Source organism: Macaca mulatta, chromosome 11 (genome assembly GCF_049350105.2).
Source record: "Macaca mulatta isolate MMU2019108-1 chromosome 11, T2T-MMU8v2.0, whole genome shotgun sequence".
Taxonomy (NCBI): domain Eukaryota; kingdom Metazoa; phylum Chordata; class Mammalia; order Primates; family Cercopithecidae; genus Macaca; species Macaca mulatta.
The window spans coordinates 697,256-715,136 of NC_133416.1; the positions used below are offsets into that span (position 1 = coordinate 697,256).

Consider the following 17,881-nt stretch of genomic DNA (forward strand, 5'->3'; position numbering starts at 1 on the left):
TGCAGCATGTATACGTATTATTGTGTACATATCCAGAAGTTTATTCAGTGTGCATAGTGTACATGCATGCTTGTGTGCACATATGTATATATACATCTGCAGAAATAATGTGCACATACCCACATGGTGCACGTACACAGGTATGTATGTGGCATTAAATACATGCATGTATGTACACATGTAGAACAGATAGGTGTCCAACTAGTGTGCATATAATCATCCCCGTAGATACACACATATACACATGTACATGCATGCCTACAGCATGCACGTGTGTAGGACACAAATGTAGTGTACATACCTATACACTGTAAATACATGCAGTGGAAATACACGTAGTATGTGTACACCACATACACACATGTACATTTATACAGTACGCATACACCAAGACCCAGAACGGGTCATGAGTATTAACGTGGCGCAAACGCTTCCAGTTCTACCTCAGTGAATTTTTTTCAAACTATAATAGAACTCATATAAAAAGGGTTTTAAGGAAATCAATACAGCTAGTGACAAAAAGAGTGGGAAGGGCACAACCACTTTCCCTCAGAGTTCTGGGCCTGACCGTGGAAGTTCAGAGGTTTCCTAATGCAGTACACATCAGAACTGACTCACAATGAAGCACTCCTTAAAAATTAAAAATGTGTCCTCATGTTTTGGCCTTTGAGACAAAGCCTCTTAGTTAATCGAGTTCTGACTGAATTTGACTCACAGTACTCTGGCAGATTCTTCATTTTCTGGTGAGACAGACGAATGTCCCAGGGTGAGGGCAATGCCAGCCGTTTCAGGGTCAGCTTTTCGAGGAGCGATGTCTGGCAGAACACAATCCAACACCATAGTAGGATCCCCCACCCAGCCACTTAGACGCTTTCTGGTACTTACTCTGTCTGCTTGTTTCCCTTTCTTGAATTCAGCTGGGGGGAGAAAAAAAACCAAAAAAATCAAAACCAAAAACAAACAGCCCATGTGTTTGTGTGTCTGAAAAGTGAATACATCCACATCCAACTTTCTAAATGATACACGGCAGGTGTTGATGGTCACCAACCAGTGGCCACTGTTGACAAAATACAAAGTCATCTGCAAACATGAACGAGTTTCTAGGAATACAAAAGTCAAGGGAATTTACTTCACATATTAAAGCTCTCAAGGGTGCTCATCAAAAATATATTTAGAGGTTTTCCTTTCAAGTTATTTTTGAAGATTTTTAAGTTGCAATACTTAAAAGCCTCTGGGAAAAGAAAGGATACAGGTATCTGGAAGATTTATACTAAATGATTTTCATGTCTTTTTGATAAATAAGGTCAGCCTTGAAGTAATGGGTTCCACTACCCTGAGGCTGTGGATGGAATCCACACCACCACCAGACAATTGAATAAACAGCAAGGCTGCACACACAGGACACAGGCAGTGAGCCAGCCTGACTAGTTGTCAGCTTCTGGGTCAGTTCTACCCAGTTCTGCCCAGGCCCCACTGGAGATGAAAACCTGCCCTTTAGAAGCCTTCAAACCCCACCTTTCAAAATCTAATCCTCTTCAACTGAGGCCCAAGTCCAAAAATCTGACATCTTAGCCCGCGTTAGGCCAGCTGTCCCCCAGCCTTTCTGGCACCAGGGATGGGTTTCATGGAAGACAGTTTTTCTGGGGGGTGGTTTTGAATTGCAACTGTTCCACCTCAGGTCAGGCAGCGGATCCTCATAAGGAGCACCTCCGAGATCTCTCACAAGCAGTTTACGATAGGGTCCCAGCGCCTAGCAGAACACACAGCTAATGATAGGGTCACAACACCTAGGAGAACATGCGGCTTATGATAGGGCTCCAGCACCTAGGAGAACAGGCGGCTTAGGAGAGGGTCCCAGCACCTAGGAGAACAGGTATTAAATGAGTTGGCAAAGCCAAAATCCACCGGATCTACCACTCCAAAGCAAACATACACCACTGCCCAATATTGATGTGAGCCAAAAACAGGGAAGTCCTGAGGGCCCACACTGACCACAGCCAGACACCACTTCTGCAAGAAGCAAGCACGCACCTAGAGATCACCAGTGATGACCCAGGAGAGCAGCTTTGAGCAGAGACAAAGGTGAAGGAGAGGCACATGGGCCAGGGTGCTGGGTGTGCCCGTCTTTGTGACCTCACTGAGATTGCTTACCTCTGGCCCTTGGTGTCCCTTCCTGTGGAGGTAGCAGCCCCCAAATCCCTGCCTCCCTTCAGCACTGACTGAGGCGGCCCTGAAGTCTCCCCAGGACTGAGACTGTTTCTAAATCCTGTTAACTGCACACCCACATGAAAAACAAAAAACAAAATATCAAGTATGCAGACAGGAAAATAAAAATACATGAATCCTCCCTTATTCAACAGGCATTTAAAAAGTAACAGGAAAATTGTGATAGTCTTTAAACAACCACCAGCTATCACGTCCTCTTGAAATGTTTTAGCTAATCAGGAACATCTTTACCAAGCACTTGTGTGTTCAGGAAATCAGTTGACAGGTCCCAGATAACCTCGGAGCCTGCGACCTGACCCCCACTCACGCACATCACCTCTCCAGAGGAACGTGTCCTGGACACCTTTCAAATGGTGAGGAACAGGAACAAGGGTAGCTTTCCCTCAACACCACAAAACAAGCTCGACCCCGAGGAGCCCGGAGAACAGCGACGTTTGTTTAGATGCTTTCCCACTGTCCTTGTCAGAGCAAACATTCCCATCCCACACCGCCCAGTGTTTAACTCTCCCTGGGATACCAGCAGCCGTCAACCCTCAACAAGCTGGAAACAGAGGCCAAGCTGATAGGAGGCCTCTCTCCATTCCTTACTGAATTCGCTCAGGACACGGATGTTCCCAAACACATATGGCCCCGAGTATTCCACACCTGGGGAACATTCAAACAGCAGACTCTGCAAAGACGTTCCCCTAAAGAGAAACTCAGTTTCTAACTTCCCTTAGGGAAAAACAGGAGACCCAGAACTTTCCAGAAAATCAAGTGTGAGAGGAAGCCACTCACCTCTGGCACTTCCTAAACCTGCCTTCCCGCGGGTGCTCAGGGATGTCCCCGCGACAGCCCCGTCCACCCAGGACGGCAGCAGGTCTCAGGCAGCCAGCACCTGGGCAGCTGGCGAAGCAACCCCAGGGTGAAAACGCCATCCCAGGCACCACTTCCCGGAGCCCCTCAGCAAGAAAAACAGAGGTGGGACAGAACCGAGGGCTGACTCGAGGCTGGGGAGCCACAGACCCGCACAGCTCAATCATCGGACATGCTCTTCTGTGGACAGAGCCCAGGGAGAGGCCAGCACAGAGACCCTCGTGCCGGCTCCACGGGCCAGCGTCCTCCAGGGCTGCAAGTTTGTGATCACAGCTTCAGAATTTGGTTCCAGAATCTTCCGGAATCAAACACGCACCAAACTGTAAAGCTGCCAGGACAGCAGGGCCCAGGAGCAGGCTCAGGGGAGGACCACTTAGAAACCCCACACACAGCATACACGTGTGCATGCTTACTCCACACATGCCACCGCTTCACCCAATAGTATACACGCAAACGCATGTATGTACTCCATACACACCCTCAAATACACTCACCAAATATGATGCGTGTACACACTCCACACACACCCTCAAATACATACGACACACATGAACATGCTCACTCCACCCACACCTGCTAAATACACTCAACCACACATGCACAAACGTGACACACGTGCACACTCATTCCGGACGTCACACCCCTCACCAAGTACACAGGTGCACACACCTCCAAGTTCAGAACCTGTAGACTCCACAAGCTTTGGTTTCCCCCACTGTTTCTCTCATCACATGAGATCCACACACAGGTGTCATTTACTGACATCTAACACCCGGGGAGGCCCTTAGACAGAACTGCAGTCACAAGTCGGCTTCATTCAGGCATTCATCACCAGCCTCCTGAAGCCACCTCCTGTCCCCACGGGGAGCGGGGGCCGAGACCGGAGACGTCACTGGGCTTACAGATCCCCAGGCTGGCAACCCAGCGAAATGAGGAGGGCTGGGCCACGGCCCTGGAGGGAGACAGGTACTGGCTCAAGGATGCGGAACATGAGTCCTCATTTCCAGACAGTGTCACCTACGACAGCGTCAGGTGAAAGCCAGTGGTTTGGCATTCCTGGGATAGACAGTTCTGGAAATACAAGGGAAGCTTTTTACTCCTCCCCTCTGAACACATGAGGTCCACGGTCCTCTCACATCTAACACTGGGAATCCGAATCGGTGACTCCTTGTCCACCTGAGGACCACCCAAGAGGATCCACACACCTGCTACAACAGCAGCACCGCACCTGGTCTGCAGGGGAGCAAAGCAAATCCCACCTTTATGACTAAAACTGGATTACCCTGACACTGGCAGCCTGCAGTGTGTGTATCGTCAAGCCCCCACGTCTGTGCCACCTGCAAGAGGAACACAAGCCCTTAGTCCCAGGTTCTCAGGACGGCCTGTGAGGTGGATGCTGGCACCTTCCCATCTCCCAGGGGAGAGGAGAGAAGGCAACGGTCAGGGCTTGCATATCAGGAGGGTCGGGATTCAAACCCCATCTGCCTCACAAAGCAGCCCTTACCATTCAAGTGACTTCTATCATCAGCCTTAAAATGTACCACAGTTACCAGCAATTCTGAGTGCTGTTCCTTGGGACATCATAAGCAAACATTTTGTTAGAAAGGTTTTGCCAAATCTGCTTTCAAAATCCTATGGTATGAAATGACTAATGAAAATTTGAGCTATGAAATAAAGCACATAGTTAAATGAATCCCAAAATGACTATCGCGAAGGAAGTTTTAACTTGAAGTGAAAAATATCCTCCAAATGACATCAGCCAGAATTATCTTCAATCATTACTGATCCCATATGCTTCAGGAATTATACAGCATCATCTCAGATATGAACTTAAAACCATTAGCTGAATGCACATTTCAGCACAACCAAAGTTCTGCTATAATAAGCAGCACAGGCGTCTCTGGAGAGGATTTTAATTGGGACTACAAACGATGTGCACGATCGTGGTAAGAGGTTTCATGCTGGCTGTTCTCCAAGGTGCGACACAGAGAAACACCACTAACCTCAAAGACACCTGCTGCTTTGTAATGAGATGAGAGACGATGTGGACGGACTACTGTAAATATTCGAAAAGGAGAAACAATGCAAGGAAAGAATCGTATCAGTTACCCTTTACATTCTTGGAAAAAAACTATTTTTCTTTTGGGATGATTTTAAAAGAAAATGACATTTCTGGATTTTTTTTAACTTTTCTTTCTGAGACAGGGTCTTGGCTCTGTCGCCAAGATTGGAGTACAGTGGAGCAATAGCAGCTCTCTGTAGCCTTAAGTGATCTTCCCACCTCAGCCTCCAGAGTACCAGGGACCACAGGCACGCACCACCACACTCAGCTAACTTCTGTTATACAGATGGGGTCTTGCTATGATGTCCAGGCTGGTCTTCAACCCCTTGGCCTCAAGTGATCCTCCTGTCTTGACCTCACAAAGATTTAGCCTAAGCGACCATGTCTTATCGGAAAACAGACATTAGAGCAAATGCATTTCTGTAAGATTTTCTACCTCTTTTCACTGGGGAAAAAGGTAACTTGCCTCCAAGGGTCGGAGACAAAGACGTTACTGCAGACAAGAGCGCTGTGCATCCCGGGAACCGCTACACCACGGGGCACGGCCGTGCACACTGGACGCAGGAGTAACAAACGAGGCTAGCACAGGCCGATGCTGGCCCTCTTTCCAGAAGCAGGCCTATCCTTCCTCCTCTCCTCAGCCCCCTCTCCCTTCAGGCCTCAGTGGCTGCTGACAGGGGAGAGGCCACAACTAGAGGAGGCTCTCAACTCCACCAGGGACAGGAGTCCCGGACGCTGGGGACTCAACTGCTGTCCTCCGCATACACCTCCTTCTGGTCCAGCCTTCTCAGGAGCCAGGCGTGGCCACTTTGACCCTCTTTCCCTTATGTGGCTCCTACAAAAAACCAGTTCAGTGAGCCCAGGCTGCCTCACACTCCAGGGATACCTGGCACAGGCCCCCTCCATGTCCTTATCCAAGCTCCTGGGGCCAGAAGGGTCTTGCAATATTTCACTTTCCAGTTGACCATCCCCAGCCTGAAATCCAAAGTGCTCTAAAGAGCATTTCCTTCGAGTGTCATGAGGAAGCTCAGAATGTTTCAGGTTTTGGAGCATTTTGGAGTAGGGACTCTCAGCCTTAATTTGAACCTCTTCAAGGAAGCCACACACTGAAGCCCCCGATGTCCACCCTACACAATCCCAGCACACCATCTGAAGTCCTCAGCAACAGATTTTCTTTCTTCAAAAATAACCACAAGTCACAAACTCACACGCAAACACAGAAGGGGGTTGTGGACACCCACACAGATGATGAAATTTAACTGTCACATTTTTACCTAGGTAATTTAAAGTCATTCCTCAAAACACACCTGTTTTACTGAGTTGCATTTTAAGGTGAACACACACAAATCATTTCAGGGAAACAAACGTCACTTTGGGCTGCGTGTGGTTTCTTGACTCCCGTGAATAACTCAGCGTTCACCCTCACTTCTGGATAAGGGAGACGATGCAAAGAAAACTGTTAAAACAAAGACATGAAAACAAGTTTAAGAAGGGTTTGAAAGGTTCCTCCTGTCCTCCTGGAGGGGAGACGAGGATGCCTGGAAAGCTCACGGGGGACAGGAGCACAGCCTCCTCGGTGTGTCATGGACGCTGCCTCGCCAAGGGGAGAGGATGATGCCTGGAAGGCTCACAGGGGTGGAAGCACAGCCTCCTCAGTGCTTTCTACACTCAGCAGCTTCAGAAATTCCTGCAGAAGCAGAACACATCATGAGAACTGAGACTGGAACACCCCAAAGAAAGGGACGAGGGGTCAAAAAAAGCATTCGATCATTACCAAGGAGCGCGGGCATGAAGCCGCTTCAAAGACCGTGTGAGAAGTCACTCATAGGCGTTTCAGAAAACAAGGGTAGCGCGAGATTGCTCGATCAGCTCAAACAGGCTGCCATCCCTCAGGCCATGAAGTCCCTGAGATGAGCCTCTCACTGAGCAGAAGTCACTCGCATCTCTGCCAGAGAAAGTACTACAAGCTGACACATAACCTCATGAAACCTAGGCTTCAGCCGGTCGACAATAGTGAGTCTGACATGGTACATCCCTCCAGTTAAAGACCCCAGGGGTTCATCAGACAACCTCGAAGGGCTGTGTCTGTCCAGCTCCTTCTCCAAGTTCTGGATGATTTTTCCTAATGCACTATAAGCAGCATGTTCCAATAGAGATGTAATTAACTGGATGGGTGTCCTCTTAATTTTGAAATTAGAAACACACTTGGACAGGCATGGTGGCTCATGCCTGTGATCTCAGTACTTTGGGTGGCTGAGACAGCTGGACTGCTTAAGTCCAGGAGTTCAAGTCCAGCCTGGGCAACATTGCAAAACTCCATCTCTACAAAAAATACAAAACTAACTCAGGCATGGGGACACGTGGAACATGTGCCTGTGGGTCCTGGCTACTCAGGAGACTGAGGCAGGAGGATCGCTTGAGCCTGGGAGGTTGAGGCTGTAGTAAGCTGTGCTCACACCACTGCCTGGGCAACAAAAAGGTTTTTTTGCCTGTCTCAAAAACACCAAAGAGAAAAAGAATTATATACCGGACTAGGCCAAAATAAAAGAGGCCTTCGCTGCCTACATAAAGGGCTTTCAGAATTCACTTCCATCCTTAGGAAAGGGGGCCAACACCAGGCTGTCTCCCTTAAGATGCCCTGTCTCATATGGGAAAAAAAATCAAGAGAAATCAAATAAAGGCCATAAAATACATCAGTTTCAACACTAAAATTTGATAGTACGCTTTAAATTGAAGATGAGTTAAGTCACATTTCCAAACCTCTGAAAGCACGGTTGCTGGGAGGGAATGGTTTGCAACACACAAACGCAGCTCTGTAGAAGTGCCCAGGCTGGATGAAGGCTCAAACGTCAGTGCAAGGAGAAAGTCTGAACAAACTCTCTCCTGCCCTGCTGCTGTCCTCTTCCAAAACACACTGTTTATCTGTCAGTTTAGAACAAGGCCTAGGGAGGTGGGAGGCAGGCCTGGGAGGGTCACCTAGCATCCAAGCTCCTCACCCACACAACGGCACGAGGCTGAGCTGAGCAGTACACACAAACACAACTAATTCTCCCCAAAAAGAAGACGGAAGGCAGCACACTGCCATGCCAGGCACCCTGCAGATGAGAAGATTGAGGGGAGCCAGAGGTACCTTTAATCTTGCTTGCATGGTGGAGGGAGAGGAATAATGCCACTCACTTGAATGTTGCACAATTCTTTCTAGCACTGAGTGGCAGAAAACAAAAATTATAGATGCTTCCTCAGATAAATGTTTCTGAAGAACTGAACATAAATTACGTTCAGGAAATAGCATTATGAATGCCTCAAGTGCTTCTGTTTTCAATAATCCCAGAGTAATTCTATAAACCCGGGAATCAGTCTCACCCAACTCCAGGATCATGGCCCAGGTGACGTGGGCACACATATCCTGAAGCTCCAATACTCAACTAAAGTGGGGCGAGTGAAAATGATCCTGGGTATAATTTACACGGACACAGGAAGGTGGCTGAGCCCCAAACCCCTAAACCAGGAAGACCAGTGTCCTTCAGGGGCCTCACCTCTGTCCTTTCGCAGCCTCTGGGAACCACCACTCTGCTCTCTACTGACACAAGCGCCCCTCCCAAGGTACAACACCAGGAAGATCATCATTCAAAACTGAGGAACGTGGCAGAACAAAGCTGTCAGGAGATTTTAATCACCAACACCACTTGTTACATGACCCAAAGATGATTAAAATCCCAGGCCCTTCAAGACTGAATGCTATCTATACTTAAATGCATTTCATCACCATATTGGGGGGTTATTCCTTTGTTTTGCTGCAAATATATCCAACTGCTCTAAAAGGAAAAGGCAATTTGTTAACGAAGCTTCTTGGAGTGTCTCAACAGGCCTCGAGGTAGGATAAAAGGCAGGACTTCCTGGCAGAAACGCTCAGCTCTGAGGTCAGGTGGAGTTCTTGAGCACCAACCAAGGCAAAATAAGGTCGAAGACCACACCACACTTTCCTCAATCACATCTTCATTCCACCTTTCCTTCTATTTCTCACGACTTCACTGGGAGAAATTGTGCTGAAAGAAAATGGAAACACAGACATACATAGGAGACCCTACGGATGCTGAGAATGGGTGCAGCCATCACAGTCCGAATGTCCTTTCAGGGCCATCTGACCTGGCTGGGATCCAAGTATCCAAGGGCAGGATTGTATGTCAGACCCGTGAAGCCAGGATTACAGCCACTGAACGGCAGTTTTCCATCCCACGGAAACCGGCCTTGCTAGGGGCTTCCTCGGGGACCACCGACCTCAAGCCACCACCCGTCAACTACTTCAACTAACCTACATCATGGCAGAGGCCTCCCTAGGCAGACTAGCCCTGTCCAAGTTCTGCTTCATGGCAAACCCTCCAGACAAACGTCCTTGGCCTCCTCCGGGAGGCTGTGCTCGGAAGTTGCCCTCATTTACTTCTGCGGCTCTGAGACATTTAACTAAAGCCCAACACATTTCCTCCTGTTCACATAGTATTGAGTTAAAAGACTTTTATGAGTAAACTTTCACTGGGAAAAATACCATTTCAGGAGCCCCAGTGACCACAATGAAAATGTTTTTACCTTCCCTTACGTGACATCGGCAACGCCAGGTCCAGGAAACGTTCTGGATCTCAGATAATGGCAAATCCACTCATAGTAAGTCTTGGTCTTGTTTCACAAGCTATCAAATGCTGCCCAGAAACAGGAAAAACCCCACAACGTGGCAAGGAGGGGCGACCAGCGTGAGTTCTAAGGCCAGACCACCCGGGTCTGCTGACAGCGTGGTGAGGGGAAAACAGTGCAGGGTCTAAGGCCAGACCGCCCGAGTCCCGCTGACAGTGTGGCTTCAGGAGTTTCCTAAACCCTCTGCTCTCCAAGTTTCATGTCAGAAAAATGCAGTGATAACCGTGTCCACCTCGTTTAAATATGTATATATATATACACACACATATATATATACTCCAAACCTACAGCCCTATAAAGGTCATTAATCCTAGTTATCCTCAAGGCATTGAGCGATCAATAATGAGCCATCCCCCTGCTGCTGACCTGCCACAGCCCCAGCCTCCGGAAACCCCTCATCGACACCAGCCACACAGGATGAGGCCAGGGAAGGAGCAGGACTGTGTCTTGGGAACTTAAACTCTGGAAGCTGAGTTAAATCAGTGCCGCTCAAATCTTGTCACCAACTATCTTGTTAAATTGGGAGATTCCATCTCTGGGGATCTTGAAGGAACCTGAGGCTCTACATTGAGTGAGGTGAGCACTCGTGCTGCAATGAGACGGCAGGGAAAGCAACCGAATCTGGGGTCGCAGCTGCCTGAGGCTTGCGTCCCACCGGGAAAGTGGCACCAGGGCCCTCAGGACAGTGGCAGAGGTCCCAGGAGGCAAGTCCCGGCGCAGAGACTCATGGACCCAAAGATTGCTCCAGGACCAGGAGGGGCTGCTGCGCTGACAGCCACCAGGCAGGCAGCCTTCGAGCTCCTCCAGCTGCCATCCTGCAGGCAGGGAGGACAGTGCCCAGACCACCCTGGGGCTCCCCCCAGCCTGCCAGGCTGGTACTCTTACTCCAGCCACTGACAAGAGTCCCCATGTTGCAAGCTAGGTTGAAACAGTGCCTCAGGCCTCGGGGCACATGCACCCCCCTGCAGGGCCGGGATGGCTATTCCCACACATCCCCAACTCACAGCAAAACTTAAAAATGAAAGTCGGAAGATACACAGCCAGGAAACCAATACTCAAGAAGCAACTCCAGGGTGACTCTTCCTAGAGCTATTGCTATTGAACATCTTTAAAAACATTTCCAGGGTGACTTCCTAGAGCTATTGCTGTTGAAAATCTTTAAAATTCTTCATTTCAAAATTAGCTTTTATTACACTGTCTTCCCTATTCTACCAAGACTCTAGAAAACAAAACCATTACAATTTCCAATTCTATCTCATAGCAAGTTAGAAATACACGTTTCCTCAAAGGATTCTACGTGTTTCCTTGGCAATATCCTTTCCATGCCCCGTACTACTGCCCACAACAGAGAAGGCTTTTCCAACCCAACCCAACCCAACCCAATGGCCCTGAGACAGGCCCCTAACGAGTCGTCTACAAACTCTTGAGACAGGCTTGCCCTGACAAATCATCTGCAAACTCCATCTTCCATTAAAAACAGTACCGAAAATGAGCATATTACCACTTTTTAAAAATTACTGTAAAGTGGACAGTGTTCAGTTCTGTGAAGTTCGGCACAAATATTCCCATAATCATCATCACACAAGCAGAACAGTCCAACAGCCCCAAACCCACTCACGGGGCCTCATAAGCATACCCTCCCATTCTCAGCAACCACCCTCTCCGTGTCCTCCCATGACTCAGGTCTATCTTTTGCGAGCGTTGTGGCAAAACACTCGCAAAATCACAATTTCCTGGGCATTGTGCTTGGAGGTGCACCCAGGGTGTCCTGTGATCAACAGCCAGGCCTCGGGGCTGCTGGGTATTTATTATTCCACATATGGCTGTGGCACATTGTAACCTGTTTTGGACAACTATAGACAGCGCTATTAACATCTGGGCACAGTTTTTCTTAAACATCAGATTCTGTTTCTCTAGGGTAAATACCCAGGATTGGGGTCACTGGGACCCACGTTTGTGTGAGTTCAGTTTTGTAAGAAACCGCCAAGCTCTCTGCACTGTGCTGAACCCCAGCATCGCACAGGAGTCCCGACTGCCGGTCCTCACCAGCACCTGGGGCTGTCGGAAGACCTTAGTCAGGCGCTCCAGCAGGGGTGTGAACAAATTCACTGCGGCTTCGGTGCACATCTGGGTGCAACCAGTCATGCTGAAGGTCATTTCAGATGCTTTCGGGCCATCCTCCCGTCCTTCTCAGCGAAGCATCTGTTCAGGTCTCTTCCGCTTTTAAGTCAGGTGGTTTGTTCTCTGTCATGAGCCGTGGGAGTCCTGTGCATTCTGGATACGAGTCCTTTGCCGGCTGCATGGTTCGTAGACATCTTCTCCCCATCTGTCGAAAATGTGTCTCTTCAATTCCCTAGGGGTGTCTTTTATATTAGAAGTTTAATTTTGATGAGTCTTACCTACTTGTTTTCTTCCTTGATTATGGATCATGGTATGGCTAAGAGCTCTCACCCTAGGTCTCGACAATTTCCCTTTCTTCTGCAGGTTTTGTAGTTTGGTATTTTACATTCAGGGCTATGGTCCACCTTAATTTTCATACAGGAATTTCTCCCTGTTTTCACTCTTTTGCATACGGCTGTCCCATAATTCCAGCACCATTTGTTGAAAAGACTCGAACTCCACTGAACTGCTTTTGCATCTTTGGATCTGTTCTGGACTCCACTCTGTCAGCTGACCCGTGTGTGTGCATCCTGAGCATAATTTATGACTTTAGTGGCTGTCTCTGTGAAAAAAAGTAACTCTGTCTGGAAGCAAAAACTACATTAGAAGTGCTCTAAATAAGATTCTTCCTGTTGTCAGGAGAGCAAAGCCACTGCCCTAAGCAGAGGTGAGGCCTCAACAGCTCCCAGGCACAACCTTAACACACAATGGGGAAGGGAATTCATTTCAAGGGCCACAACATGAGACCAGCATAGCCATGAAAACTGCAATAATTTCACAACAGAATGAAATTCATAAAGAATTGCTCAGAAGCGTGTGATAAGTTACATAAATCACTGTTCCTTAAATTCTGACGGTTGACTAGAACAGATACAGCTTCACGGTACAGTTCAAACAGGAGAAAGGTAAGTAGGGGTGGTTTCCACACCACACAGGGCCTGCAGGAAAGGGACACTTTTCCTCTAAACGGGAGATCCCGGGAGTGATGTGATAAGCCATGGTGAGAGTCACAGAACTGTGCAAGCCGGAGTCGCGGCCTTTGCCCCACCACGGAACCTGTGTCCATGAACGATGAGGCTCAAATGTCAGGCCGGGGCAACCGAGGCAGTTATCAGGGGACAAGAAAACGAGCGCACGGTGGAGGCAAAGGTCTGAAATCGCGCGGCAACTTCGAGTCAAGTGGGACAAACTGACTCAAAATACAGGTTCGAAAAACCACCACAGAGAGCTGTTCCTCGGCTCTGGAAAGGCTAAGTGACTAATGCCCACACTGAGCATCTGCTCCCAGAGACGACCCTGGTGACCTAAGGCCCAGCTCCTCCGAACCCGCGCCGAACCTCAGTGAGGAACTTTGTTGGTATCTTACGGCACATTGACATGTTCCCTTAAAATCTGGTATTTCATCAACAATGCAGGCGCCAGCTTTGATTCATACACATTTCGATTAAACAAGATAATTTACACCCTGACCGTGCCAGGTAAGAGGTTTACTACAATCTTTAAACAGAGCCAGAGGCTACAGTCTGCTCCTACACAACACCATGTCTCTACAAGTTCCATGGGTTTTTACTTTCCATGTCTTCACTTGCCTAGTGCTAGAAAGCAGATTAAAAACAGAAGGAACCCAGAAACACTATTGAATGAGACTCAAATATCTTGCAGTCATCATCGTGATGAGATGTTTATTAAACAGAAATGTTCTCCCCTGTAGAAAGCAGCACACATCAACACGCACTGATAACTGTCGCCAGCATTCCAGATCATCTTCCCTTCCATGGCCACAGTGCAGGGCAATGGACCACGCACACCTGCAGACCCACGGAAAGCGGGGTGACACGGCCGATTCTTGTAGCAAGCAGGCCAGGGTGCACTCAAAGTGCATCTCTTTCCAGAGGTCCGCCATGGAAAGTTACACATTTATTCCACGAGTTAATGGCACTGCACCAAACATTTCTGTAAGATTCTCTAAGCAAGCATTTCCTTCTGCCTAAAATGGCCCGACACAAACTGAAAAAGCTCTTGGAGCTGCCAAAGACTTCAATATCCCCTTAACTATTGTCATGCACATCCATATGAAGAGACCACCAAACAGGGTTTGTGAGCGCAACATGGCTGTTTATTTCACCTGGGTGCAGGCGGGCTGAGTCCAAAGAGTCAGCGAAGGGAGCTAAGTGTGGGGCCGTTTTATAGGATTTGGTTAGGTAAAGGAATATTACAGTCAAATGGGGGTTGTTCTCTGGCGGGCAGGAGTGGGGATCACAAGGTGCTCAGTGGGGGAGCTTTTTGAGCGAAGATGAGCCAGGAAAAGGAATTTCACACACACACACACAAAATCATCGCTTAAGGCAAGGACCGGCCATTTTCACTTATTTCTGGTAGAATGTTATCAGTTAAGTCCAGGCAGGGCATTTGCACTTTTGTGACTCTTCAGTTACTTCAGGCCATCTGGGCGTATATACGTGAAAGTCACAGGCGACGCAATGGCTTGGCTTGGGCTCAGAGGCCTAACAACCATAGTCTTTACTTTTAAGGTGTGGGGTAAGATCATATAATCCCCAACTAAGCTCCTGATGCTGTGTGTGGCATCTAGCAACAGCACGTTCCATTCCTGGATTACATTTCACTCAAGAGTCCACAGTGAGAACGATTTCTGGTGAATGAAACACCAGGCAGGAGGGTGATTCCGCTGGGCAGCTCTTCACACACAGCCCAGGAGCTGAGGGGAGAGGAAGAGGCCCACGCACGTCCACCGTGCTCACGCCCCCTTGGAATGCGCCCCACTCCTAGAGACCCGGACCCAAGGGAAATCTGACCTGAAAATGGGCAAACCCTCACTTTGGCAGAGGGACAGGGACTCGGGGCCACAACTTGACCTCAGAGCAACACAAGTGCAGACACAGCACCCCAGGACACCCTCTCCACCCAAATTCAAGAAGGAAAACCAACGCCCCGCCCCCTTGCGGAAACCCCCGGCTGCTGGAGCAGACGCCTGCCGGCGTGTGCAGCCTCTCCTGTCCCACGTTCCGGGCTCAGCACCTGTGCCTCAGCCCTGGCACTGCTCGCCACACCCACAGGTGTGCCAGGAGGGGCAGGTCCTAAGGTCTCCACTGCACCAAAGCCTGCAAGGCAAAGGGGCAGCTCCCTCCAGCAGGAGTCCAGAAGCACACACTGCACCAGCGTCAAGGCATGAGAATTCTCCCCTCGGTCTCCGAGTCTCCAGTCTGTTGCCCGCCACGGTCTTCTGCCAACGGTGAGGCCCAAGCTGGGCGGCACATTTGGTTCTCACCATTTCCCTTGTCAAATCAATACTGCAAACATATCCAATTCATCCTGTCACTAAAAATGAAATAATCCGCCATCTCCATCACAGATGATGCAATCAGGTTTTCATTACCGGGTTTTTGTTTTGTTTAGTTTTTTGTTTTTTTTCTATTTTGAGATGGAGTTTCTGCTCTGTCGCCCAGGGTGGAGTGCAGTGGTGCGATCTCGGCTCACCGCAACCTCTGCCTCCCGGGTACAAGTGATTCTCCTGCCTCAGCCTCCCAAATAGCTGGGATTACAGGTGCCTGCCACCATGCCCGGCTAATTTTCATATTTTCAGTACAGACGGGGTTTCACCATGTTGACCAGGCTGGTCTCGAACTCCTAACCTCAGGGGATCCACCTGCCTCCTTCTCTCAAAGTGCTGGAATTACAGGCATAAGCCACCACTCCCGACCATTACTGGTGTAATTTCTAAGCCACTCTCTCTCACACCCACTCCCTTTTTTTTTTTTTTTTTTTTTTTTTTTTTTTTTTTTTTTTAAAGAACCAGCTTTATGCCTATATTTTTTCCAAGAGAACCAGTTACCCCATTTCAAGTACAAATAAGACATGGTGTTTAAAAACCAAAAATGCCCATTTGCACAGAAGTCTCCAAATACCCAGTCGATTTAAGCCTTGAGAATAAGATCAAGCTGTTGGCTGAATACAACTTCCCTTTCCATCTGTCTGCCTGTGAGTCAGACACAAGGACGAAGCCACGAGCTAGGGACATAAAGGCAGGAACCACCAAGGTAGCCGAGACTCCAAATAAAAGCTGGAAGGACCAACACAAATGCACCACACCCTGCATGCCCCTCCTCCTCTCCTTCCTTTTCAGAATTTCCAGAGGATGAAACAGGGACCTTCTCAGACGTCCCACGGTGCAGGCGGCCAGAGGGGAAGGCGGCGGCAGCCTGAATGAGGCGACCGGGAAATCACATTCCACAAACAGAAATTCTCCATGTGCTTTACATCCTCTGTCTCTGAAGAACTATGCCAGTCTAACAGTGGCTAGAAAACCGCATTCAAGTGTCATTTCCCATTTCAAGCAAAGAAAACAGTGGTGGGGCATGAGGGAAAAACATAGCCATGTGTTCTGGGCTATTAAATAAGGTTTTTTCTGTTATAAACGTATAATTTTACATTCTCAGATTTCTGTATAATTGATATGCTTCCTAATTAGCAGACATAGTAATAAAAAGTGAATTCCAAGTGTAAGATCGGAGGAACCGTTCACATGGCTTCAGGTTCTGCTACTGGGTTTCAACTTAAGAAAATGGTTCTGTGTGTTGGTAACAAGGCCTGAGAGTCTGTGTGAGAGTCAGTGTGGCTGTAATCAGGGTTCGTGTTGGTTCCCTAGCAGAGGATGTTACACTGTTACATTATCTTCTACAAAAAATCCTGAAAAAAATGAAGGCTGAATAGACATACACACCTTCCCAAAATAATCCAAATGTCCACCGATATGAAAAACAGATGAATTACGGCTTCCATCGTGGAATATTCTTCAGCAGTGAAAACAAACTATAGCCACAGGTGCCAACTAGGATAAAGAAAACCTTTTAAACACGCTTCAAGTGAACTGACTAGGCAGAATTCCTTGATTACAGGCATCTGCTCCAAAAGGGTACTGTTATTAATCCTGTGATGTAGAATGATAGTTAGCAACCCTGTTTCGGGGCACATCTAGAAAAAAGCAAAATAATGACTATACAATTTTAAATTCTTTGTAAATTATAACTATTACTATGAAAATTCTAAAAATGTGAAAATCTTCCCAACTGTTATTGGACACGCTTCAAAATAAATACCCTGGCATTGCTTGCCACACCCACAGTTGTGCCAAAATAAATGAAAATATAGCCCAAGGTAGTAGAATTGAAACCTGAAGATGTACGAGCCGTCCCTGCCTCGCTATCTATACATCGTGTAGAAATTTAAGAGCAGGTAGTGACACTGCAATGCAAGGCTCAAACCAACTGGGTATTTGGAAACTTCTATGCAAAGTGGCATTTTCGGTTTTTAAACACAGTGTTATTTGTACTTCAAACAGGTAACTGTTTGGTTCCCTTGGAAAAAATATAGCCATAAACCTGGTTTTTTTAAAAAAATACGGGAGTGGGTATGAGAGAGAGTAGCTTAGAAATTTTAAAAGTATCAGCAGGGAGCAGTGGCTCATGCCTGTCATCCCAGCACTTTGAGAGGCAGGCCCAAGGGGCCTTTGAGGACACCGGTCTCCTCTGCTGCCTGCCTGCTGGACTGACCCCCCAGGACATTCACTGGGTTTCCACCCCTGTCTCATTTAACATCCCAAGGGTGGTCTTCATCCTCGTCTGGGGCTCAGCTCTGCCCCAATTTCCTAAATCTCTGCCTTCAGAGCCTGAAAACACCCACGCCCAGGGTCACCCTAAGTCCACGTTTACCCCAGAGAGTCCCCATTTTATGTTTTCCAGGCATCACCTTAGTGATAATTTATCCTGTAAATTCCAACTGCCTTCACACCTCACCCCTGCTGTCTCCCAGCAGACCCCACTCAGATGCACATGCCCCAGACCCACACCAAGGTCTGTACACGCTGCCCTGCTCTAC

The 17,881-nt window shown here is 48.1% G+C and overlaps 1 long non-coding RNA gene across 1 annotated transcript in view; it reads right to left on the reverse strand.

Annotated features, from left to right (window-relative positions):
- Positions 1-853, reverse strand: part of LOC144332724 (uncharacterized) — a 100,203-nt gene extending 99,350 nt beyond the window's left edge. The window contains exon 1 of the long non-coding RNA XR_013400755.1: positions 716-853. This is a non-coding gene — a long non-coding RNA (uncharacterized LOC144332724). The remainder of the gene's footprint in view (positions 1-715) is intronic.
- Between the last annotated feature and the right edge of the window lie 17,028 nt (positions 854-17,881).